A 26514-nucleotide genomic window follows, 5' to 3' on the forward strand; every position below is an offset into this window, starting at 1 on the left:
TTTGAGTGGAGTCGGGGAGTTGGTGATGGACAGGGAGGCCTGGCATGCTGCAGTCCATGGGGCCGCAAAGAGTCAGACACAACTGAACGACTGAACTGAACTGAACTGAAATATCGAAACAATCCTTTACCCCTCCAACAAAGTGTGCCATAGCTTCTCTGTCAACCAATTTATTTCCACAAATGACAGGTCTTGGGTTTAGGTTCATATACTTAAATTTTACCACTATTTTAATAATACAATCCTATCTTTCCTATGGAAAAAAGACAAGTTATTAAATGATTTTAAAAACTGACTTAAAAACATAGACCTTCAAAGAATACAGGATGCTCTGTAGTTAGTCTAGGGGAAATGAATAAACGTTACACCAAAGAGGTAAACTATCCTGCTACCAAAGGAATTTTCTCCACATTGCATTTAAAGAAATATTTGCAGCTCTTGAAGAGCTATACAATAACTGGTTCAAGATGTTCGCACTGCTGGTCATCACTGGATAAAGGACTTGCACAAATGCATGGAAACTGGCTTCTCTTGCCTCTTTGTTACCCCCATATGTTGTTATTTACCCTCCCCAACTTCTCTGACCCCTTTCCACTTATTTTATACTCAAGTATTGCTTTGTTCAAGACTTCTGTTTACCACTCCCATGGCGATCGATACACAAAGGCAAGTCAGGAAGACATGGAACGAACGGAGATACTTATGTTGCTTCATGGTTTTTTCCCCTTCTCATTATCCTCCTACTCAGTGAGACTGTAGTGGGAGGTCTGAATGACATTTGCAAACGGAGAACTTAAAGTTACATTTCAACACTCAGCCCCTCAGTTGTCATAGGAACAACACTAGGAGGCTTATCTAGGTTCTGACAAACAGTCACTTGTTTTGCTAGTGATTAAAGTTCCCCCTTCCAATCAAATATATACACACATACATATCCATACCTCAAAACATTTAGTTGGGTAGAACTGTATACCACACCAAAAATGTAAAATACAAGCCCAACGGGAAAGAGTTTATATTCCTGGATTTGCAAATATCAATACTATTTGAGAGAAACTATTTTGAAGTCTGTCCCTTGACCTGAGTCCCTTCAGTTTACAACTTTACATACCCACATAGAGACATGTGTGTACCATTAGTATCTTTTAACAAGATATACAAAAATTTTAATACTCTCCATAATCCCAGCAGAGAATTCAGGGCAGTGCTCTGTTATTTATTTTACATGTATTTTTTAAAATTAATAAATGCGAACAGAGAAGAGCACACAGAATTAAAAACATGAAGATTTAGAGAAATGCTTCTGAATACACTTTCTAGCATTTACTGTTTCAACCTGTCATTTTCAATTCTGTCATATTTTTGTCATTCAAAACAATGGCTTCTAAATGGATGAGTAAAACCTAAAAATTATATAGAGGCTTTCTTTGCATTAAGCACAGCAGTATTTAGACAGATTATTAAATCATCATGTTTCTCCCAAGTATTTACATGAAATACAGAGCTGAAAACAATTGTGAGTCACTAAACACAAGCTAGCAGTTGGATATAAATTACCTGTAAATATCTTAATGTCTTATCACCACTTCTCTGTCTCTAAGACTTTGAAACCTACAAATCCATGTACTTCAAGAAAAAGAGTAGCATTTTTCCATATCCTCAACCACACTTTAATTAAGTCAAATAAGCTGTAATATTAACAAGTTTGGATCACCAGTCTGATTTATTGGAAGACCTGCCCTTAATGACCACGCTTACCTTGCTTTTTATCTATTTCTTTGAAAATAAATACTTCAACAGAAGTCTTGAGAGCTACTAGTCTGAGAAAAATGATCTTAAAAACTCTTAAAGTATAAGCTGGAAAATAAGACCAATTAACAGATCCCACTAGATTCATCTTTCTCCCTTCCACTCTCACCTCACTCTAGTGCCAACAAGAGAAACTGTAGAACTGCTATCCTGCTTTTTACTATACATTTTCCCCTTTTGAGTTAAGGATTTCAAGATTTTGAAAGTGAAAATCCAAAGTCAGAAATGTAGATTTAATTTTAATTTTGAAATAAGGTATTTTTGAGAAGTAAATTAATAATATTGTATTCTCTATAACCCCAAACTTACAGTTCTGTCACTAATAGTTTTATTATACATATTCACATTCATAAAGGGAGATCACCAAAATAACCTAGATGTTTACTGGCAGTTAAAGGACAAAATATTTTTCATCTGATTCTATAAGTGGACATCACATGATTACTTCTATTGACCAATAAGAAACTGGTAAAATCAGAGAGCCACCATCCATTCTGGATTTATTTTCTTATTTTATTCAACTTTTCCAACACAGTCATCCTTAAGAAGCCAAATCAAGAAACCAGACACGCATGCTTAATGTAAAATTGTGTTTCCTTATGGTTCATGAACAAGAAACTATTGTATATAATACAGTTATTCAAAGCATTATTGTATTTCTCTGGAAATTTAAACATAAGGGCCACTCAGGTTTAAAATTAGAAAAGTGAATTTGAGGTTTCAGAGGGAGACACAGGCATACCAGTAAGAACTGCTAATCATGATTTCTCAAAATGTCTCTCAAAAATAAACCATATAGAAATAACTACCCTTTCATTGTATTAATGTAATCAAATGGAACAGTCTTAAAATTCATGTCACAAATGTAAAATAAAAAATCTATTACCATCTGCCTTTCATAATTGGTAGGAAATTTTTTGAATGCATTACTTAAACTTTCATGTTATAGAATTCTAACTAAATTCTGGACATCCTGGGGTAGAAGGAGGAAAAGGAGGGCAAGTTGACTAATTCTGAAAGCATCTCTTCAAGTATATATCACATATACGGTTCAGACTAAATGGAAACCTATATCCATGGAATGCTAATGCCACAATTCTACCAAAAAACTCATTTTTCTTTTCTTTTCCCTCATATTTGGCTAAACTGGTAATGCTCAGCTCATCTTTGTTAATTACCTGGCTTCTTCTCAGCCTTTGTGCTATATTCTCGAGCTGTTCCTTTTTAGAATTCCTCACTCTGTTTATATGTTCTTTAGCTCAACACAGTTGTTAGGGGTCTGTGAACAATTTTACAATTCCCACACACAGCATATGATATCTATTAGGGAGCAATGCCACTTTTCACTTACCAATTCTGGATAAAGCAGTATTTCCTGGTGACAGAATGCTGCTGCTTCCGTTCGCTAAAACTCCCTCTTCACAGCTTGATAAATCTGATTAGAAAATGTCTTTGTTCCAGATCACACGAGGCGCTTTTTTTCCTATGAAAGTTTTCTAAAGAGTTATCTGCATTTCATTCCTGTGACAAAACGAATAAGAACAAGGGGGTGGGGGTGGGGGGGGGAACAGGGAGTAAGTCCACACAAGTTCCTGGCAAAGATTTTTAGCTGCATTTTTCTGAGTTTAATCAGTAAGCTACATTAAAGTGACAGTTACCAGTTCAGGGAGCCAGAGTTTGATCAAGGCAGCCACAACCAATTTGGGTGGCTTCCACTGATGTGCAGACCCCAAGGAAGTGGTCCCTTGGTCATCTATCACATGTGGCTGAATCACTGGACACCCATCGCCACCCCCCCCTCCTCCCCTCCCACCCCCAGCCCCTGTTGAGCAGCAGCTCAGGCAGGAGAGTGACTGGTCGCCCAAAGCGGGACTTCTTATAGGGACCCGCCAATTAGCTGCTGACCAATCGCAGGCAGCACCTAGTACCTAAGTCACGTGACAGGGCAGTCCCTATGACTGCAGGATTTCTGAATTACTGGGGTTACACAAAGGACACTCATTCAGGAAAAGAGGGGGGAAAAAAAAAAGCCATAAGCCGAAACAGAAAACGCCCAGGCTGTGACAACTCCGGCTTTAAAATAGGGAACACCCGAGCCTCACACAGACAGACAAAAAGCCACCACCAAGCCAGGATGGAAATCAGAGGAGTGCCTGGCACATATTAAAAAATAATCCCCAAGCCGAGGCTGAGTTTACAAACCCACTTCAGCTATAAATCTACTCCTCCTTCCCCTTCCTCTTCAGTCTCCCCAACAATTTTGCATTCTTAACTTCTTTATTCTAAAAAGCTCTCCGGTGAGCCTCCGCACAGCGGCTGGAGGAAAAATGGGTGAGACACAAGATCCCCCGCTCTTTTCAGCCCCTCCAAATACCACTAAAGGAGATTCAAAAGTCTGCTGTGAAAAAGTTTCTTAAACGAAATACATTTATCTCAAAAAGGTTGCACAGTTCAGACAAAATTAAACACAGTCAGGACCAATTTGCACCGTAACGACCAAATCATCAGTTTCCCCCCACCCCTTTCTTTCTCCCACTCTCTCTCATGTAATCATTTTGGACTGTTCACATTGAGAACATTCTCGTTAAGTAAATGAGCCCCCCGCTTAGTGAGCCAGCTACTAATTTATCTAACACCCCCAATGTAGTTCTCAATTATTTTTTATATCCTAGGAAACATTCAACTGTGAACACCCTACCATTTCATTATCCCCCACCCAAAATGGTACTTACATTTGTTCTTTGTTTGGGTCTGTCTGGTTTCTCCCTCTGCCCTGGACATTTGAAGCCAAAATATGGACATAGCTTCAACCTTCAAATCTAAAAGGCCCTATTTTGATCGTGCAAGGCTGCAAGAGCTCCTTCTCCGAGGCAAGCCGGGAACACTGTGCTGCTTGCCATTCCCAATTTATGGAAGGAAGCGTATGTCAAACAAACCAGGTGATGACTCAGACTGCCTCCCCCAGCCACGTTTTCCCTAGAATGGGAGGGTAGCGTAAGTGCAGCCCATTTGGATGTGACTCAGTTTTATTAGACTGGTGATTGTAGTTAATCTGACAAGCTCACATTTTTTTCTTTTATAACTTGTACATTTCAGGACCACAAGGCAGATTCTAAATGGTTTCAAAGAACTGGATCATGTAAAGGAGAAAGTTGCAAGATTATTTTGATGGTATGGTGAGGCTCTGGTTCTAGTTCCAAATATTTAAACCATCCTAATTATTTGTTGAAAATTTTGCAACTGAGGCAACTGAATGTTTGAGTTCACGCGAACAGCAGTAAAAAGGTTTTATAATTTTAGATCTACTGGAGGCTTTTATCATGGAGGACTAGGACTCTTTGTATCCTGTGGATCCAAGTTTAAGTCTGTAAGTCTACAGTACACGTGGCATGTTCTTTCGGAAGTGGTCAGGGGCATGGGAGCCATGTTGCAACTTTCACTTTTGCATTTACTACAGTTCACATTCTAATCTGAGCCACTCACACACAAGCACATATGCAATATAACCACATCTCTCTCTCTCTCACACACACACAAGCATCTGTACTGTTCTTAAATCCCAACCTGCCTACAAGCTGCAAAATAAAAACCTGAAAATCTTTCAATGTCATCTGAGAAAATTCTGATTAAATACATTGGCATGCCTGAAAGTCCTCCTCTTCAGCAAAAAAAAAAAAAAAGTTTACTACCAAGATGGGGGTGGGATTACATGGAATAAATTGTTCCCAGGTATTACACAGACAGGAAGAATGCAGTAATAAGGAGTGCAAGTCCCCACACAAAAAATCTGGAAGCCTCGGTCTGAGCAGTTTAACTTCAGTTATCTCCTTTCAGCATACTTCCTTTAACCCCGACAGAGTTAGCAACTGCTCTGACCAAGGTTTGACATGCATTGCTGATTATGCCTTGATGGAGAACTAATTTTGTTTTAATATAAAAAAATACTCTATAATATATCAAAATGTTCAAATATCTAATTTCCAAATTGGTAGAGGAAGGCAGAGAAAAGGTATATACCTTGTAAATCCAGTTGATTCAGGAACTGACTATTCACATTACAGAAAGAGTCCCTGTACTCTTTTACTGGAATAAATCCCACACTAAATTTATAGATAGAACTGCCTTTCTGAAGTTAAATCCACACAAAACAATTTAGAAGTGCATTTCCAAATTGTACTTTTGAAACCTTTCTATTTTAACTATGTGCACATATTTCTCATTTGGTTCTTAAAACTTATATTTCCATAGGGATGTATTAATCTAGCCACTGACTTTTTTTTGAGTAAAATTTTATTGGTTTAAAGAACCAGTTATCTTCCTACAATATATAAAGACCATAAAATCTATAATTACACGGTTTTCAATGGAAATAAACACAGACTATGAAAACAGCATATTAATAAAACTGAACGCCTAAAATTTGGGCATCTAAAAGAATCCGTAACATATTTTTAAAGCCTAGAGCCAGACTTGCTGAGGTTTGAATCCTGGCTTTGCCATACATAGCTGTGATACCTGGGTTAAAAATACACGTACAAGCGAAGGATAGTGCCTGACAGATAATATGTACTGTGTGAGGATTGGCTGTTTTGTTATCATTGTCATCCAATCTCTACGCTTTAACAGCCCTCTACGCACCATCATTTTAGAGTAATACATAGTCATTTTAACATTTCTGCATGAGAAAAATACAATTCCATAACTTTTCTTAAAAGAATCACTTGACAAACACCTAGTCAACCCATATTTTCCTCCCAAAGTTTCAGTGATTTTAATACTTGTCTGGTTTTACATTTGACATCTGCTGGGGCCTTTCTGTCCAAACTTCTTGGAGTTTCCAAAAGCCAGTGCAGAATCAGGTTGGGACCTGCTGGGGAGGACATTCAAGAAGAATTTCCATTCCAGTCAGCCCAGATGGGTCAAGACATGGAAACTCATCGGCCAAGAAAGAAGGTGAATGGGTCAAAGACTGGGGGAAATACTACAGTCTTGTGGGTGTGGAGCACCACCCTTGACATCAAAAAGGGGCCCCCAAACAGAGGCATGAGGAAGTGGTTTCAGACCCAGGAAAAAGAGATTCACTGTTTACTCTCTCCGCAGGGTCATGACATAAGACTTCACCGTAGTTACCCTCAGGGAAAACCAAGGAGTGAGGGCGTGTGTGGGGTTCAAAAAGAAACCTCAGCATGCACTCTCTCCCGTGCTGTCTTTTATTAAGGAATTTCATTTCTTAAAGGAGAAAACTACATGGATTTCCATCTGAAAACTCTGTGAAGAAATTCAAGCATCCCACAAACCCTCCAGTAACAAAGCTAATCGTTTCCAGCCAGCATAGAACATATTTGAAGAATGATAAAATGGACAGCAACCAGACATCGCTGAGATGCAGGCAAGTTTTATAAATATGGAACTCCTCAAATATGGTGCTCGGCACTGCTCTGGGGGAAAAGAGAAATAATTCTATGTTTTGTTGGAGGGCGAGCAACTGCTTAGACTTGTCTTTATCCAGGCAGTGTTTCTGAGACAGATGGTAACAGAATGGGGGGAAAGCCAGCAAAAATGGAGAGAAGGTGATTAGGATTACAAATGAGTGTTTGGGGGAAGGCTTGATTCCATTCCCCTCCATGCAGGAAGACACACAGAGACCTGATTCAACAATTTAGTTAAAGCCAGGTTTGGAGCTCGGGCACAGAGCTTCCTGTTGGTCACCACTCCTGTCTCCAGGCAATCTCTAGAACACCAAATGATCCAACTGTGTCAGATTCCCACAAACCGGAACTACAGGTCAGGATGCAGTCAGACAGCTTGAGTTCTAATACTGGCTCTGGGACTATAACCTGTGGGGACTTAGGAAAGTGACTTCATTTTTCTCACAGCTTTGGTTTCATCTGGAGAATGGGAATAACTGAGAAAATATGAGGAAGGAACAGAAATCACTGCATCCATAATATGTGCCACAATCATCAGCTCACTAAAGGGGAGGTTATCACCCCCAGTACCAATCTTCCAACTCCTCCGGGATGGGAGGGAACTCAACAGTCTTAGGCTTCTAAGTCACACTGTTCATTTGAAGGCTGACAAAATGACTTTCTCACTTATGTTTTACAATGATCAAACATCTTTAGATTCATGTTGCTATCTGGCAGAAACCAACACAATACTATAAAGCAATTATCCTTCAATTAAAAATAAATAAGAAATTAAAAATAAATCTTTGGGATAAATAACAAGGACCTAGCACAGGGAACTATATATTCTATATCCTGTGATAAGTCATAACGGAAAAGAATATAAAAAAAGAATGTATATATACATGTATAACTGAATCACTTTACAACATAAATTAATACAACCTTGTAAATCAATTATACTTCAATTTAGAAAAATCTTTGGATAATGGCTAGATTCACTTTTTGATTATAGCAAAGTGATATACTTTGAGATGAGAAGATCAGTTTTATATCCAGTGTATATAAAATTCCCCAAATAAGAAAATGTTCATAGATGCCTGCCTATGTGGCTATGTGTCTACCTCTACCAACATGCACGTGAACTATGTCTAGAATTATATAAGACACTCTTAACATCTCTTTATGAGAGTTGCCCTTTGTTCCATGCTTTATCTATTATATAAGCAGCCACTCTGCCGGTCTTCCTGCAATGATTTCAGATCTAAGCAGTACACTTTGCTCAGAAAAGTTTTCATTAGTTGTCTTTTTTCCCCACCCATTTTAAAGAATGAACTGACTCAGTTTTTGATGGCAACGCCACTGGGTGGGAGTGAATATGGGAGTGGGCAGGGTGGGAGAAAGGGGGGAGGAGGAGGGGGAGGTGGGGGTAAGAGCCAAGAGCTGAATCACAGCCATGTGAGTAATCTCAGGCTTTTTTTTCCTCTTCCTAAGGGTATGAATCAAATTAAGCTTGTTTTGCTGTGGGTGAAGGAAGAGGAATATAATAGCGTGAATCAGAGCAATTATCAAATATGCGGCACTCACTAAAAATTAATTACAATCACTGCTTTCTCTCACATGTCTGCCAGAAGATGCCGGAGAGCTTTTGCTAATCAATATAATCCTTTACGAAATTTCTCAAGAGTTTGAACTTGATTCTCACCCTCTTCTCTTAAAAAATTTCCTTTTCACATACATTGCAGACACAGGAATTATTTCGGAGCTTCTGTGAGATAATCTTTGGCCCTTAAGAGATAAGTGTGAAAACAATGTGGCTAATACTGGGTAGAGACCAGTTTATACACTATCAAGCCATGAGGGCTGGAAGTGAAATTCTGAGTTTATGAAAACAATCACTCAGACGTGAGTTTAACCTTTCAAAAGCACACCGATGGGAAGGCTGTAAGCAACAACAAACCTGTGGGGCAAAGTGGGCATTCCTTTCATAATACTAGTTTTTGGTGAGAAAAGAGTTGTCATATGAAACTTCCGAACTGTCCTATGCTGGAATAAGTGGATCCTCATCCTTGTAAGAATTTATTAGGAGTGATATGGAGAAGAAGGCGGATGGAAACATATGAAATTAGGTTGCTTTTTAAAAAAATTTACATGGAGAGTAAGGACATAGCTCAGCTATTTACAGTCAGGATGCATATCTAACCAGACTTACAGGAAAGGCACTTCCTTTTCTGCCATATTTTTAACCCAATCTGTTTAGTAATTTGTGGAGTATAAATATTACCATGGGGAAAATTGCCTACCTAAAAAAAAAAAGGCTCCAGTGATCGAATATTTCCTATTCCAGGGCAGGTCTATGCTTTAAGAAGTCAAGAGGGCATATTTTGAACTTTACTGACAAATTTACATATTTTCCTACACCAATGAGCTAAAATGCATTGTCCCTTTGGGTTATCTATCCATGGTGGGTTTTTTTCCCCCTTTTAAACATAGGTATGGACATTCTATAGATAGGCAAATGCTCCCAATGGATTTAGCACTTTTACAGAATACTCCACACACAGGAGATCAAGGAGAGCAGTGTCTTTATCACACTGTCAAGTTTTCCAAAGTTCATTTCTATTTATGGGACAGTGTTTTTGTTCTAGCACAACCTTTCATAAGGTCACCAAATAAATTCTTTCAGGACCACTCTGAATAGGCAAAAGCTTTTATTAATAACTTTTCCATGTCTATGTGTTTCTCAATTTGGAAATTTTCATCTGTAATGACAAGCTCTTTAGGGATGACAGTTGGTATGCCCAGTTTTACAGTATCTCCAAATCTGCTTATATAAAGGAGCATTTTAGAGATTTTATTCAAGGTCTATTTACATATCTACAAAAATATATCAACACTGGGTCCATATAAACTGAGCTAGATTGGTTTTCAAACTTGGTGACTTGGCTTTCTACTCCCCGGCCTTCAAGTTCCCTGCCACCTGACTCCAGTCAAGCTCACTATGTCACAGTATTTGACTTTCAAGTCAATACTCTTCCTAATTAAAATCTTTAGTTTCTTATGTAGTAGAAATAATATTCCCAAATCTAGTTTTCTCACACCCTGACCTGTGTCTATTGCAAGGGAAAAAGTGTCCATAAACTGCCAATTCATATTTTAGTCCTCTCTCTTTAAATGATCAAAATAGTAACTGATCAGGGCTTCTCTGATGGCTCAAGTGGTAAAGAATCCACCTGCAATGCAGGAGACACCTGAGACACAGGTTCGATCCCTGAGTCAGGAAGATCCCCTGGAGGAGGAAACGGTAACCCACTCCAGTATTCTTGACTGGAGAATCCCATGGACAGAGGAGCCTGGCAGGCTATAATCCATGGGGTCACAGAAAGTCAGACATGACTGAGCAACTGAACACACACGGTAATTGCAGAAGACACTGAAAAATCGGTCTTATTAATACTCAGAGTTTCAGTCCTCTGAAAAGAAGAGTCCTTGGAGTACTCTACATGGGTTTTTTCTGCTCCTTAATATACCAAAATGTTTGGGGTGAGACTGAGAGTGGGGTGGTTACCATTCTGATGTTTTCCATGGAAAGAAACAGAATTTTCAAAGGCATAATTGATGCTAAGTGTAAGTGAACTCAAGACTTTGTAAATCAATCACCAACTATACTGAAGTGACCTGGCTCTCATCTAACAATAGGGAAGAAAAACGAAAAAGAGCACTGAAATAAACTTGGAAGTCAGGCATCCAGGCAAGGTCAGGGGTGGAGGTGGAGGTGAAGGTGCTGGTGGTGGTCTTGGCTGGGAGGTGATAAGGTCACAGAGTCAGTGAGGCAGAAAACAGGAAGTGAGTAGGAGGCTCAGGCTGGGGAGAAGGGGGTGTTGGGACCCCTCAAAATGCAGACCACCCCCTAGCTTGTGAAAGAGGAACAAATAATAGACATGGGAAAGAGAAACAAGAAAAGGAGGACACCGTTTCATGTGAAAAGCATGATTTTAATAGTGAGCTTTTGTTTCCAATCTAGCACTAAGTCCTCTTTGTCATTATTTTTCCAAAAATGTATCTCTTGGCTCTCTCTAATTTATCTGATCCATCATCATCCTCTCTCCAGGATGTGGTCAAGCTCTCAAAAAAGTGAAGCCTGTGAAGGAGCTGTAAGCAGGGTAGTGAGGGAAACTGCTTAAACTACTCCAGTATTAAAGGATTGAGGCTGATTAAGCGGAAGGAAGGAGAAAAAGCACTGAAGTACTGTCTGTGGTGTGACGTGTCCGTAAAAAAAAAAACACAAAAAAACCCTACCATATGGAAACTGGAAGGAGGCCCTAAGCAGAGAGAGGCCTTCAGAAGAGCTGGACTAGGAACCTGTCAGGGATGGTAAAGGGGAAGTCACCTTACTTAACCAGTGGTTGACCAGAAGTTCCTTCCAACTGATTCTAGAACTCCAAGTTGCTTTTTCAAGAGTTTTACAGAGCATTTTAAATTGCTTTAAAACAATTTCCTTAAAAGAAACCTTGCACTGAAAATAAAACAAATTGATGATGACCTTCTCTGTTGGAGAGTTTTAGCTCACAAATTAATTTAACCTGATGACTTCCTCTACAAGGTAACCATCAATGTATGACTCTCTCTAGAACATTGCTCCTCCGGTCTCACCTCCTGTGACCAGGAATACTCCTTAAGTGGTTGTACAGTATAACAAAGCTACTTTTCCTCTCTTTTCCTTCCCCAGCAAGTCATTGGAAGAGTGCAAGATGATCCATTACAAACTGTGGCTGTGCATTAAAAAGAATTGAAATAATGCCATTTACAGCAACATTGATGCACCTGGAGATTCTCAGAGTAAATTAAGTAAGTCAGATAGAGAAAGACAAATATCACATGATCTCACTTATATGCAGAATCTAAAACAATGACACAAATGAATTTATTTACAAAACAGAAACAGACTCACAGACCTAAAGAATGAACTTATGGTTCTGGGGCTGGGAGGAAGGTTAAGAGGAAGAAACAGATTGGGAGTTTGGGACTGATGTGTACACACAGATATACTTAAAATAAATAACCAACGAGAACCTACTGTATAGCACAGGGAACGCTACTCAATATTCTGTAATAATCTAAATGGGAAAAGAATTTGAAGAAGAACGGGTACATATATATGTATAACTGAATCACTTTGCTGTACACTTGAAAATAATGCAACCCTGTTAATCAACTATACTCCAATATAAAATAAAAACAAATTTTTTAAACTGTAGCTGTGCTATAGTTATGATAACTGAGATGTCACCATGGTGGGAAGTTGGGTGATAGACACTCAGAACCCTCTCTCTATTATTTTTCTGTCTTCTTGGGAGCTTGTAATTAATTCAAATGAAAAAGTTGAAAACCAGAAACATGCAACTGTCTGAAAAAATTTATCTTCAAACCAATCATAACCAACCAAAGTCAAATTTCACTTCTGGATAATTGTTCCCAATGATGCTAGCTCTCTACTTAATGCTGGAGAAAAAACATTCAGGGGGAAAACCAAGAAACCAAAACACAAGTTTCTAGCCAAACTTCTCCCTTTTTGTTTAATGTATACGGAAGAGTAAATTTGGCATCATAAAATCTAAAACATAAACTAATAACTATAAATGACAAAAGAAAGAGAAATTGGTTTTGTAAATTTAAGATCTAGAAAAGAGACCCACTCTATTTCATCCAACCTGACATGTCGTTGATTGTAAGACACTCAGTTCTTCTATGCATCATTAGGTAAGAAACAAACTTTGTCAATTAACTATGACACAATCCCTTAAACATAGTCCTGAGTGACAGTCAAACTAGCTTTTCATTGCTTTGTTCTGTGAGGTTTGGCGATTTCTCCTGCCTTCAGTTACACAGCTTGGCGTGTAACTGGCAGTCCTCCTGCATGTATCTCAGCAACAAATAACACAGCTTCAACTACTTGTATTTTCCTAGTTGTTGCTTTGAAAGAAAATGTAGGATTTCAGTCATTTATCCAACAATGAACATTTGCTTCACTAATATCAAATTTACTCCCTGCTGTTCTCATGCCTTTCTTTCTGGGTACACAATAACATTTTGTTTCAGTGCCAATAACATTTTATTTTATTAAGTGTACCTCCTTTTTGAGGCATGGTTGATGTATAAGTTTCTGGTGTACAGCACAGTGATTCACAATATTTAAAGGTTATACTCCATTTATAGTTATTTTAAAATACTGGCCATATTCCCCTTGCTGTACAATGTATCCCTGTAGCTTATTTACTTTATACAAAGTACCTCCTAATTCTCTACCTCTATGTTGCCCCTCTCCCCTGTCCTTCTCCCCACTAGTAAACACTATTAGTTGTTCTCTATATTGGTGAGTCTATTTCCTTTTGTTATACTCACTAGTTTGTTGTATTTTTTAGATTCCACATATATCACTGTGTGTGATAACAAACAGCATTTGTTTTCCTCTGACTTACTTCTTAGTTTGATAATCTCTAGGTTCATCCATATTGCTACAGATGGCACTATCTCATTCTTTTTTATGACTGAGTAACATTCCATTGTACATCTTTATCCATTCATCTGAAGGACAATAAGTGTACTCTTATTGAAAGTGCATCAAATGATAGGTACCCTCAGCCATATACAGAGCCAATAATAAACAAGAAAACTCAACTAAGTTGTTGGCCATGTGAAAAGCTATGGCCAACTTTGTAAATGCGTGGGCAACAGCAACTGCATGGCAGATGGCACGTGGGACAGATTGTCCATTCTAATAAGTATTCCAGTTTTAGAAACAGTCAAATATAAAGGATAGGTAGAGGAGGTCTCTTGGAACACATAAAATTTCATAGATGCTGTAGGTCTCCTTCCAGCCTGGGAAAACCCTCATTTCCCATAGCCTGTTTCTGACTGCCTTGTTCAGATGATTAATTCATTTGCTCATTTAAAAAAAAAAACTTACTGAGTACTCAACTTCCAGGTACTGGGCTAGGTTCAAGGGACAGCAATTAACATGAGACAAAGTCTCTGACCTTGTGGAGTTTCCAGTCCAAAGGAGAAGGACAGACAATCAAATAAATGCAAAATATGCCAGCAGGTGATGAGATCTCTGGTAGGATACAGAGGACCAACAATCCAGGGGTGCAGGTGGGGGTGGGAGTGTGTGGTTGACTCTTATTTTGTTTAGGGTGATCAGTGAATAAAAGTCTTCTCGGATCAAGCAGGCATTTAAACAAAGTTCTGAGGAAAGGGAGGAAGTGGGTTCCATGGAGACCTAGGCAACAAACGAAAGGGCAAGGCAGAGGAGAGAATTTGTACAAGGTCACTGATAAAGGATTATACCTGGTCAGTTAAGGGATAGCAATGAGGCCATGGCACTACAACAGAATGGGCAAGGGAGAAAGAAGAAAGAGATAACACTGATTCAGCTGAGCAGGAATGAGGGGAGCAGATGACATAGAGCTTTCTAGGCCATTATCTTTCAAGGACTATGGTCTTTACTCTGAGAAAAGTAAATACCTAGGAAGCTTTTGGTCGGGAAGAGTGGAAAGATCACAGAGGTACCACCTGAGGCAAGGATGGAACAGAGTGCTTAGTTGATTAACCCAGATGAGATGCCAGTAGCCTGGCCTAAGTGATATTGGTGGGAGATAAAGGTGACTGGTCAGATTCTGGATACATTTTAAAGGAAGAGCAGACAAGATTTGCTGATGGGGGCGTGCATGCTAAGTCGCTTCAGTCGTGTCTGACTCTTTGCAACACTATGGACTGTAGCCCACCAGGTTCCTCTGTCTGTGGGATTCTCCAAGAATGCTGGAGTGGGTTGCCATGCCCTCCTCCAGAGGGTCTTCCCGATCCAGGGATTGAATCCAGGTCTCTCACACTGTGGGAGGATTCTTTACTGTCTGAGCCACTGATGGGAAGCCCGCTGATGGGGGATATAAGCTAAAGAGAGGAGTCACTGACTACTCCAGGGTTTCTGGCCTAGATAACTGAAAGAACAAAACTGCTATTTCCCAAAAAGAGGCAGGCTGGGTATGGCTGGGGCTAGGGAGGTGTGTAGAGAGGGATGAAGAGTTGGGTTTTAGATATACTAGGTTTGAGATGCCAAGTAGACATCCAAGCAGAAATGAATCTGAAATTGAGTGAAGAGTTCGGAGATGAAATCATTAGCATTTAAGTGGTATTGAAAGCCAAGAGGTTAATTTGACTTTGGGAGTGAGGACAGATAGAGAAGTGGTAGGAGAACTGAGGCACTTGAATAAGAAGAGGTTGGAGCGATGCCAGGAGGATTCAGCAAAGAAGACTGGCAAGGAGCACCCTCTGGGAAGGCAGAGCACCAAGTGTGGCCTCAAGGAAGCCAAGGGAAGGAAATGATTTCAAGGAAGATGGCAGGAGCAGCTGGGTCAAATCCTGCTGGCAGGCTGAATAAGATAAGGACTGGGGACTCATCAGTGAATTTGAAATGCAGAGGTCTGGGAATGCTTGATGGGAGCCATTTTGGGGGTACAGTGGGTGGGGACACAAAGTGTAACTGGAGTGGAGACAATGGAGCATAGAAAGAGAGGTATTTGTAGCAGTAAATAAAGACAACACTTGCAAAGAGAAATGGCACAGTGGCTGGAAGGGGATGTGTGCGTGTGTGCTCAGTTGTGTGCTCAGCAACACTGATCACCCCAATTAGAGGTACTAGCTGTGTAGCATCTCTCAGAAGCTGACCAGTTGGTAGTCATCAGGTAGAGTCTCTCTGTGGCCATAAACTGACGCTGACCAAGTTCTTGGTAACAGAAGACATTAAGCCCAACTATTGAACTTCTGGAGCTCTAGAAAAATTAGTTATCTGCAAATGACATTAAAGTTTATTGCAAAAAAAGCTGTGAGTCAGGTAGTGGCTGTGAAAAGCAGCACCAAAATTCCATTATCAATTCCATTATCAACAACAAAAAATCAATTGGTTTACCTGAATTAGCTGACTTTAGAGACAGACAGCAGAGTGAGGTTAAGACCACAGACTTTGGAGCCAGACTGCCCAGGGCCAAGTTTCAGCTCCACCATTTACAGACTGGGTAACTTTGGGCAATTCACTGACCATCTCTATGTCTGCTTTCTTGTCTGTAAAATGAAGGGAACCAACAGTACCTATTTCACAGGGTTACTGGGAGGGTAAAGTGAATTGCTATGTGCAATGTTTACTATAAAGTCATCATCTCTATCTTGGAATTTAAATCTGAACAAAAAAAAATTAGAAGTAATATGAGGACCCTCTCAAGAATTTGCAAAACCAGAGACATCAACTGTACTCCAAAATTTGAGGACAATAAATAATGTAACTCAGCAAAAATAATTTTTAAATTGTTTTTATTTGGAAACATAGACATCTAGTGAAGACTGAAATACAACCTTGACATTTTAGGATAAGGCAGAGACTTAATCAATAAATTATATGTCTGCTCGCCTCAGGACTTTTCATCCTCCATGGTCTGAGTTTAGTATTCTCTTCTGAAACTTAAGGGGAATGCTGGAGTGGGTTGCCATGCCCCCCCCCCCCCCAGGTGATCTTCCCAACCCAGGAATCAAACTCACATGTCTTGCACTGTCAGGCAAGTTCTTTACCACTAGCGCCACCTGGGAAGCCCATTTAATCTCTAACACTAGACAAAACAGACCTGGAAAAGTTCACTGAGGGGTGGGGGGGGGGGGGGAGGGAGAAAAAGTTCAGTGGCTGCTAAAGGTTAAAAAATTAGCAAGTGGTAAAGTTGACAAATAAATCAGGGCCCCCAACAGCCAGTTCAGCCATCCTTCCACCGTGGCCTGGAATGTGGAGTCTCCCCTAAAGGGTACCTATTTGCCCAATGAGAGATGCCATGCTGTAGGTACAGTGTTTCTTGAAGAAGAGTCCGGGAATCCCCGGGGCATTTCTGAAAAGACTGTGGTCTCCACCCTGAATGCTGTCAAAGTGCCCATCCCTCCCTACCTTCCCCACATCAGGTGGTTTGAGGCTCCAAGGTCTGTTCCAATCAGGCTTGTCACCACCTGTCCCTTACTTTTAGCCTCAGACTTAAAGAGACAGAACCTAACAGATAAGGGAAATAAAGTGACGGTGGTATAGATGCATTCCATTTTCGAAACTATACATTTTAAGAGGAGCAACGAATGGGTATGCCCTCAGAAGGAGAGGGGTCTCAGGGTATTAATATTTAAATTCAGATAATCTATAAACTGTGCTCTGACAATCAGTAAATGAAATCATCTGCTTGTGCAACAACTATCTATTTTTGGCTGTGTGCAGTCCCAGGCTGGGCTCTGGAACAGTAGAAGTGAATTGGACAGGACTCCTGTCCTCTAGGATTTAAGATGCAATTATAGAATCCAGGTATGCACGTTAGGAACGATAATGAATACTATGAAGTAACTGATAGACTCTAAACAAATGAAAAATATCTGAAGCTCTGGAATGCTTTCTTCAAAGGAAATTAACAAGAAAGCCTAGTATGTGAAACAGATCAAAGTAAGTGATCTTGGCAGAAGCCACAAGGGCCCCTATAGGTGGCTCTATTCCCTGCTGCCTGAACCTCACCAGTGCCCAGCCTTCAGAGCCCCAGAGAAAGCGAGGCAGGGTATGCTTTCAAAGGTGAGCAGCACCAGTGAGCAGGTAGGAAAAGGGCTGGCTAGGTAAGAAGAATTGCAGAGACACAGGTGTGGAGGCGAAAACAATGCCACAGTGTATTTAGGGAAGAAAAAATAAAGAACCCAACGGTTGGGAATGGAGGCTTCGTGGACAGGAGGGTTAGAAAAAGCTGGAGCCACGATTTCCCATTTCTGGCTTCAAATTCTAATCCTGAAGAGTGCACAGCAACCGTGCAGCTATTTAAAAATAAGCTATGCAGCAGTGGCTTGGGAAGGCTTGGATGGAGGGCGTAACTCCATGCATAGTCCAAATGGCAGGGAGAGCAGTGGGAGCTATGCTTCCCATCCCAACCTGGCTTCTCATTCCAGCTCTCACCCAAGCCTCCCCATCCCACAGCGTGATCCCTGTGAAAACGAGGAACATGACCACAGGAGATCCCAACCAAGATGTCCCCGGGGCTGAAGTACCAAAAACAAATGAGAGGCCAAGGCCAGGGCAAGTTGTGGAATCTGTGCCTCAGCTTACCATGGCAGGCATTTTTTCACACTACCCCTCCCCAACTTCCCTGACTTTTACCACTTGAAGATATAGGTCCAAGAGGCCAAATCTCCCAGTTTTCTCAAAAGAAAGAAACACTGCAGTGTTTATGACACTGTGTGAGCCAAAGAGAATATACCTATAGGCCATGGTGCATTCTTACATTAGAAGAGGAGTCTGAATCTATCTTGCCTACTGCATTAGCCCCATCCAGCATCTTGCACAGCTGTGTTTATGTACATATGTGTTCAATATATATCTGTTGAGTACATGAGAAACAAGTATTAGATTAGGCAGCAGTTTGTAACCCAACTTCTTTTGTCTTTCTTCCATTAGAGAAACACCACAACTTAGGGGAAGTATATGGGATAACAGTTTCTACATAAAGGGAAATCAATGGATAAATTACTCAAAGGTCACTATTAACAGAGCCAGTGTTACTGGATTTGCCCTCCACACCTCAATTCTTCAAAGTTTTTTGTTGTGATGTTATGATTACCTCAATCTCAATCTAGTTCTTTCCTTCCTCTTTTCCCTTCTTTCTTCCAAGATTTCACTCAGGGTTTTAGGAAGAAAAAAAAAATCAAATCACTAAGAAAATGGGGAGTGTATGTGCACTTCCATATGAGGGTGGCAGGTGGCGCCACATCTAGCTCCAGCATCAGAAAGATAGTTAAGACCTCTGAGGTGGGAGACCTCTGAATCTCTTGCTCTTCAGCACCCTGGTCCTTGCCAGAAAACTAGAATGGATGCATATGTAGTCATGGGGTTGTCAGGAACATCTCTGGGGCTCTTATATTAAAATGTATTTCCAGGGTTTTTGAGATATCCCAAGTCTGTATAGTCAAAGTTATGGTTTTTCCAGTACTCATGAATCTATGTATGTATGTATGTATGTAAGAGTTGAACCATAAAAAAGGCTGAGCACCAAAGAACTGATGCTTTTGAATTGTCGTGTTGGAGAAGACTCTTGAGAGTCCCTTGGACAGCAAGATCAAACCAGTCAATTCTAAAAGGAAATCAACTCTGAATATTCATTGCAAGGACCCATGCTGAAGCTCCAATACTTTGGCCTCCTGATGGGTAGAGCCAACTCAGTGGAAAAGACCCTGATGCTGGGAGAAATTGAGGGAAGGAGGAGAAGGGGCTGACAGAAGATGAGGTGGTTGTATGGCATCACTGACTCAATGGACATGAGTTTGAGCAAACTCTGGGAGACAGTGAAGGACAGGGAAGCCTGGTGTGCTGCAGTCCATGGGGTCACAAAGAGTTGGACATGACTGAGCGACTGAACTACAGCAACAAAGTCTCTGCTCTCAGCAGCTCTTGTTGGGATTCAACAGAAAGTCAAGTGTAATATTTGAGGATCAGTGAGTTCCAAGACGAACAGGGTAAAAGTTCTACCTAATGTGTGTCTTGTACATCAGAATAAATAAAACAACTCTTGCAAGGTAATAAGGAGATGGCTTCAGAAACCCAACCACTGAAGTGAGGCACTTAATCAGAACTTCAGGACAAAGACTAAAGTGTCCCAGAAACAAATGCACAGCTCCCAGAAGTGTTGAGACAGAAGAAACTCTTGATCATCTTGCTGAGGGCATGCAAGACTCAAGATGGCACTATATTTCTGTATTTATGAACATATAACATTGTTCAGGGCAATGGGACGTTTGGGCCAACTTATAGAGGAAAGGAGGAGGGAGATGGGGCTGAAGAGGATGAGCAGAGGACAGACTTCATTACTGGACAGTTTATAAGAGCCAGGTCAGGATTCACTCATCACAGCTAAGAAATTTCAATCTATACCCCTCATTATTCACATCTACTCCCTTCATCTTCTACTGAACCCAGACAGTCCTGAGCCGATCCCATACCACACATGCCTGCCTTTGAACTTGGCCTCTGGGTATGTTCAGATCTCCCCCAGACCTTTTAAGAGCAACAATGATAGTTCTGGAACAAGATTTAGTATCATCTATTTCTGTTGCCTCCTTTAAAAATATTTTTATTGGAGAAATCTTAAAAGCATCTCCCAAAGTAGAGAGAATAGTATAATGACTCTAATTGACTGCAAAGGTTATTTTTGCCAAGCTTGTTTCATCTATCCCATCCACCATTGTTTTTACCCCCTTGTTTTAAAAGTTAATAAAATTGATATTAGAGAACGAGTGCCTCACTCAAAGTGCCCTATAAAAAGAAGATATAAAATTATAGCTCAGGCCAAATTTTTAAAAAAATTATAAAAAGTTCTTTTGAGAGATTAAAACTGAGGAAGAACAAAACATAAAAGATAAACCCAGCCTGAGTGAAAGTCACTTTCCACCCTTGTCAGTAGATCCTCTGACCTTGGCAAATTAAAAGATCAGTTGTAAGATAGGTAAGAAATATAATATATACACTTTTTCAGGCCAAGAGATGTATTTTTAAAATATGACTTAAAATGGTTAGGTTGCTTTCTATTTTTCTGTGGAGTCTAAACTTTTAGCAGATGAAAGGATAATGTTCAGTGAACCATAACAACAAAAATCTGCATGTCCATTGTTCAACATTTTTTAAAAAGGTAATATGGGGAAAATATTTATTTTCTTAAACTGCAATTCAATGTCTGTCATTGAGAAGATAGCTCCATCTGTGTGTTATTTATACCCATATAGCCCGCTCTTTTTTTTGGGTAGAGTTAGTGGTGGCATCTTTGTGAAATATGCTTTTAAGAGGGCAAAGGTAATCCTTTTCAGGTAACTAAAGCACACTTCCTAATTAAAACTGAGAGGCAGACATCTGGTCTTCTCCTAGGACTATGAGAAAATGTTTTATTTTATAAAACCAGCAGTCTAGATGGTCATATTTGCTGTTCCTTCCATCAGCGCTTTCAGTTCTAGCTAAATCCCATCCCTTCTCTCTCTCCAGACTGCACCACCAGTGCCTAAAGAACTCACATTTTCTAGGTGCTCAAAAATATTTCAGATATTGCAGAATGAACCACTATTGGTTTATTTGACATTCTTCCCATTGTCCGCAAACCTTATCTTTCTCGGCTTTCCAGCTCTCTTGTCCCAGCTCTATTCCATCTTTTCATTGATTGCAGTGTTCTGACATTTAAAAAAGTGGTGAAAAGTAAAGAGAAAGTGAAAGTCGCTCATTCGTGTACAATTCTTTGTGACCCCATGGACTGTAGTCCATGGAATTCTCCAGGCCAGAACACTGGAGTGGGTAGCCATTCCCTTCTCCAGGGGATCTTCCCAACCCAGGGATCACACCCATGTCTCCTACATTACAGGTGGATTCTTTACCAACTGAGCCACAAGGGAAGTCCAAGAATACTGGAGTGGGTAGCCTAGCCCTTCTCCAGGGGATCTTCACAACCCAGGAATTGAACCAGGGTCTCCTGCATTGCAGGCGATTCTTTACCAGCTGAGCTATCAGGGAAGCCCAAAACAGTGGTAAGTGTTCCAAAATGTCTAAGAATGACATCTTGTGCCAGACACTATGGGTGTATATTACCTTTTACAAATCTATGGTCACTTGAAATGGTGAAAAGGGGAAGGAACCTGTTTGGGTGGCAAAAGGGAGCAGAGGACCTCTGAATTGCTGAGGCTTTGGAACTCAATTTCTGAGTCTCCAGGCACAAGCCAAATATCTAAAAATAGAACTTAAGTGCTTTATTAACAAGAACTACATATTACTGCCACTTGATGCTAACAAAACCATATCCTTACAGTGCATTATATTCTGACTTTGCAACCCCTACTATTTTTGATGCTTAGTAACAATTTGAACATAGCCAATATACACTTTAGCACTCTGCACTGGATGATGGTACCTGAAGCTCAGTTACAATATAATAGCAGCTTCTAAATACCTTGGACAAAAGAATACTTCATACAGAATGGTTGCCAACTGATTATTACCTCCATGATGGAGAGATCAAGTGGAAGTGGAAGAAGACAAAATTTTACTATGAGAAAAGCAGAATGGAGAAAAAGCAGTGTACCTTGAAAGTGAAACCCTAAAAAATAATGGGCCACAGATAGATAAACAACAAGGACCTATGATATAGCACAGGGGACTATACTTAGTACTTTGTAATAACCTATATGGGGAAAGAATGTGAAAATTATATTTATATATATAAGAATATATAAACCCAGGAGACCTGGGTTTGATCTCTAGGTTGGGAAGATCCCCTGGAGAAGAGAATGGCTGGAGAAGAGAATGGCTACCCACTCCAGTATTCTTGCCTGGAGAATTCCATGGACAGAAGAACCTGGCGGGCTACAGTTCATGGGGTCACAAAAGAATTGGACATGACTTAGTGACTAAACAAACATATATATATATACACACATATATATATACACAACTGAATGACTTTGCTGTATACCTGAAACTATCACAACATTAAAAATGAACTATACATTTTAAAAATGATTAAAATAATGGATCCCAGAGATCACATATAAATCCTTTTTGTTAGTAAGCTAGTTTCTACTCCTTGAGATATTTAGAAAAAATATTTAGATATAACTCTTTGCTAAGGTGGGTGACTCAGGCTAACATTTCTTCAACACATTTCAGTGAGGCAGGAAGAATATTTAATTTAATTTCTTTTCTATTTCATTTCAAGTTATGGTTGCTCAAGACCAGTACTGTTGACATTTGGGGCCAGACCAGTCATCGGTGTTGAGGTTAGGAGGGCTGTCCTGTGCACTGTAGGATGTTTAACAATATCCCTAGTGTCAATCCACTAGAGGTCAATAGCATCTCCACTCCCCAGCTGGAACAACCAAAAAACCTACTCCAGACATTGCCAAATGTCCCAAAGGGGCAAAGTCATTCTCAGCTGTTTTAAGTCCCCAAACACACCTGTCTGTTTAGCCTCTCCTCTTTCTTATCATCCCCTATCCAACAAAGGTCAATCTCACCATCTTATTCATTCACTTTTTTCCAAGTCTATAAATTTACTTCAATGAACACCTGTGAAAATTTAAAAAAAAAAGCCATAAAAGGAATGGGTGACCACTCAAAAACTGCTGATTTCCACTCTCCCTTTCTGTTAAAAGAATTTGTAGCTTCTAAAGTAGACAACTGTCCCTTTCAGGCCCCTTATTTCAAAGGTAAGATCACATATTTTGAATATGGCATTACAATCAAAATAACCTAACTCAAGATGATGACTTCTTCTACTTCTACCTTTCTCTCTGTAGGAGGAACGCAAGTCTTAATTTTTAAGAAGAACACCAGAACTAAGTAAATACTTCGCACTTTAAAGGAAACTCATTTTCACTTCAATGAATCCTTGCCAAGAGACACGATCTTAAAAACACAGAATCTTCACCATGATGCCTAAGGATAACAGCCCACAGTACTTACAGCCTCCTACCCAAGTTTCTATGGTGATGCTTGAAGGCAAAGGGTTTGAATTCAAACTGCCAAGTAATCTAAAGAAAACCCCTTGCCTCATTCCTCAAAGGAGTTTTAAAATAACTTGTTGAGGGAGGGAAAAGATTTATACTTTATACTTTTTAATACAATTGGTTTTTTCCTAAATTAAGACATTAATTTTCAAGTGAGACCTCCTGGATTCCTAATGGGCTAGGGATAAGAATTCTAGACCAGTTTTCTAAGACCCATTTTCTTTTTGACAATCAGGAAATACTAGACATTGTTTAAGTAGAGGCCGAGTTTAAACTTGCCATGTAGCTAAAAAATCATCAGCAAAATATTAATCACAGCTGAAACCTGATATATACTCTCCCATGTTCCTTAGGTATAATACATTCCAGCGATTAAAAATACATTCCATTTCCTCTAAGTGCACATTCAATCTGTCAAACTGGATGACAACGCCATAAAGCTGCTGAAATTCTGAAACCCAACCTGCTAAACATCCTGAATAGCCCTTTTCCAAAGAAAAGTTACAAGCAATGTACGTATCCTTTTCAGATGTGAAAATGTCTCAAAATTCCCTAAGAAGGATTTCAAAATAGTTCCCTATTAAACTGCTGAATATGAAGAGCATTTCAAATTTCCAGCTTAATTTAAAATTTCCATATTCGTTGTCAATGGTACTCGAAAAATTTTTCCTTGTGCTCCTAGGAATGCTGCAGGGTTTCAGATCCCTCTAGCAGACATAGGCAGAAACCCTTGCAAACCGTGGGTTGTATCTTTAAAAGGTGTCAAAGGAAAAGCAGAAGAAATGCTGTAATCTCCACCCACTGTCACTTAAAGACATAGCAGCCCACGCTCTCTGCACGCCTAGCCAGCATCCTGCATCCACCCTTTCTTTCAAACCCACTGCATTAGACTATGGAAACTCAGGATGTGTGGCCACAGCGGCCCCTGCTCTGGCTCCAGCTGGCCCACCATGTGGCGTGGCCGTGACCTTAGTCACACTTCCCCCTAACATCCTGTGAGTGGGCTCAAGCTGGAGCCAGACCTTCCCACCGCACTGCCAGCCCTGCTCCTGGAAATGACAAACCCCCACTGCCTAAAACATTCCATTCTCCTCTAATACCAACAGAGTTTCCTGCTCCCCACCCCTCCTGAACAACAGGTCTTTGAAAATCATTCACCACCCTGGTAATACCTTTAACCATTTAGCTATGGAGGGAGACATTTACAACTTCACTTCCAATCCTCATAGATGCTTGTTCTCAGATTTTTAACTGAACTATTTTAACTATTAGCATAATAATCACTTCTTCAGCAATTATAAGCCCAGCTAACATTCAGAATCTAAAACAGAGCACTGAAAAATCTGCACAACGAAGCTCTCTTCGTTCAAGAAGTATTTCATTGCCTCAATAGGGTGCTTGCTGGATTCAGATTTATAGAAGCACTGTCTCCCTGGTCTTTTTCTAGTTGGATAAAAGGATTTCAGAAAGCTCTGACTTGTATGTATAACTCTTGTGCTTGAAAAAGAACTTTCATTGTATAAATAGGTCAATGAGAAAAGAAAAAACACTCCCCATTTAATTTTAGTTGTAGTGTCGAGAAAGAAGCAACTTTAATTTCATCGAATGATGGAAATAACACTACTGATTGGCAGTATTAATCCCACCTTCCTTCTAAAATGCACATCTCGGTCCAAGGATGGTTTTTCAAGCAAAGATGTAAAGCTGGGTAGAGTAACACCAAGGAGACAGTTCACGTATCCATTGTTTAAATTCATGCTATTGTAAATATTTGAAAACAGACATAGAGCTTCTGGGTCTGCTTAAGATGCTGACAGCCCACTCCACCCTGTCTTTCCCAGGGAACACAAACTGTAAAACCTGGAAGGACTGCCTGGAGCAGCTCTTTGAGGACTGAGGAGTAAATAGTAGCAGGCAGATTAAGGAAGACCAGAATTCAAATACCACCGAAGTGCCAGTGAGTTTACCATGACTTTTTCCTCTAGTATGCCCCAAGACTGAACTCAACACATTGCCAGCAGGCACCAGGCACTGACAGAGAGCCAGGAGATGCCCTGTAGCTCTGGCTCAAGGAGCAGGAAAGAAAACTCCTGACACTCAGAGAGTGGGGGAAATCCCTCATTTTTTTCCTCCTCTCTGCTCTCTCAGGCCACAGCCCCCAAGAGCAGCCTGGGGCAACAGGAGCCTGCAGGACCAGAACTCTGGAGGGGGAGAACATTCCTCTGGGTTCAGCAGAACAGTGGTTCCAAGAGGATGGGGCCAAAGCTCGCGATATTTTTTCTCTCTCTGGTGTTTCTCTGTTTTTCTCTATTGCTTGCACTGGGGATGTGGGCACAGATGTGGAAGTACATGGTGGAACAGAATAATGAAATCCAATTTTTTGGTTAAAAAAGGGAAAGTCTGGTGGAATTAGAAACTACTGGAAGACAACAACGTCTTACTGTATAGCACAAGGAACTATATTCAATATCCTTTGATCAACCATAATGGAAGAGTAGAAAAAAAGTGCATATATGTGTATATATACATATAGCGTCTCAGGTGGTGCTAGTGGTAAAGAATCAGCCTGCCAATGCAGAAAATGCAGGAGACATGAAAGATGAGGGTTCAGTCCCTCGGTTGGGAGGATCCCCTGGAGGAGGGCATGGCAACCCACTCCAGTATTCTTGCCTGGAGAATCCCCATGGACAGAGGAGCCTAGCGGACTACAGAC

The 26514-nt window shown here is 40.2% G+C and overlaps 1 protein-coding gene across 1 annotated transcript in view; it reads right to left on the minus strand.

Moving 5' to 3' along the window:
- Positions 1-2945: 2945 nt before the first annotated feature.
- LOC139033118 (uncharacterized) overlaps positions 2946-26514 on the minus strand; it is an 88931-nt gene continuing 65362 nt past the window's right edge. Inside the window, exon 5 of the mRNA XM_070461792.1 lies at positions 2946-3330. The gene's annotated coding sequence lies outside the window, so the exon portion shown is untranslated. The remainder of the gene's footprint in view (positions 3331-26514) is intronic.

This window comes from Odocoileus virginianus, chromosome X, assembly GCF_023699985.2.
Source record: "Odocoileus virginianus isolate 20LAN1187 ecotype Illinois chromosome X, Ovbor_1.2, whole genome shotgun sequence".
Taxonomy (NCBI): Eukaryota; Metazoa; Chordata; class Mammalia; order Artiodactyla; family Cervidae; genus Odocoileus; species Odocoileus virginianus.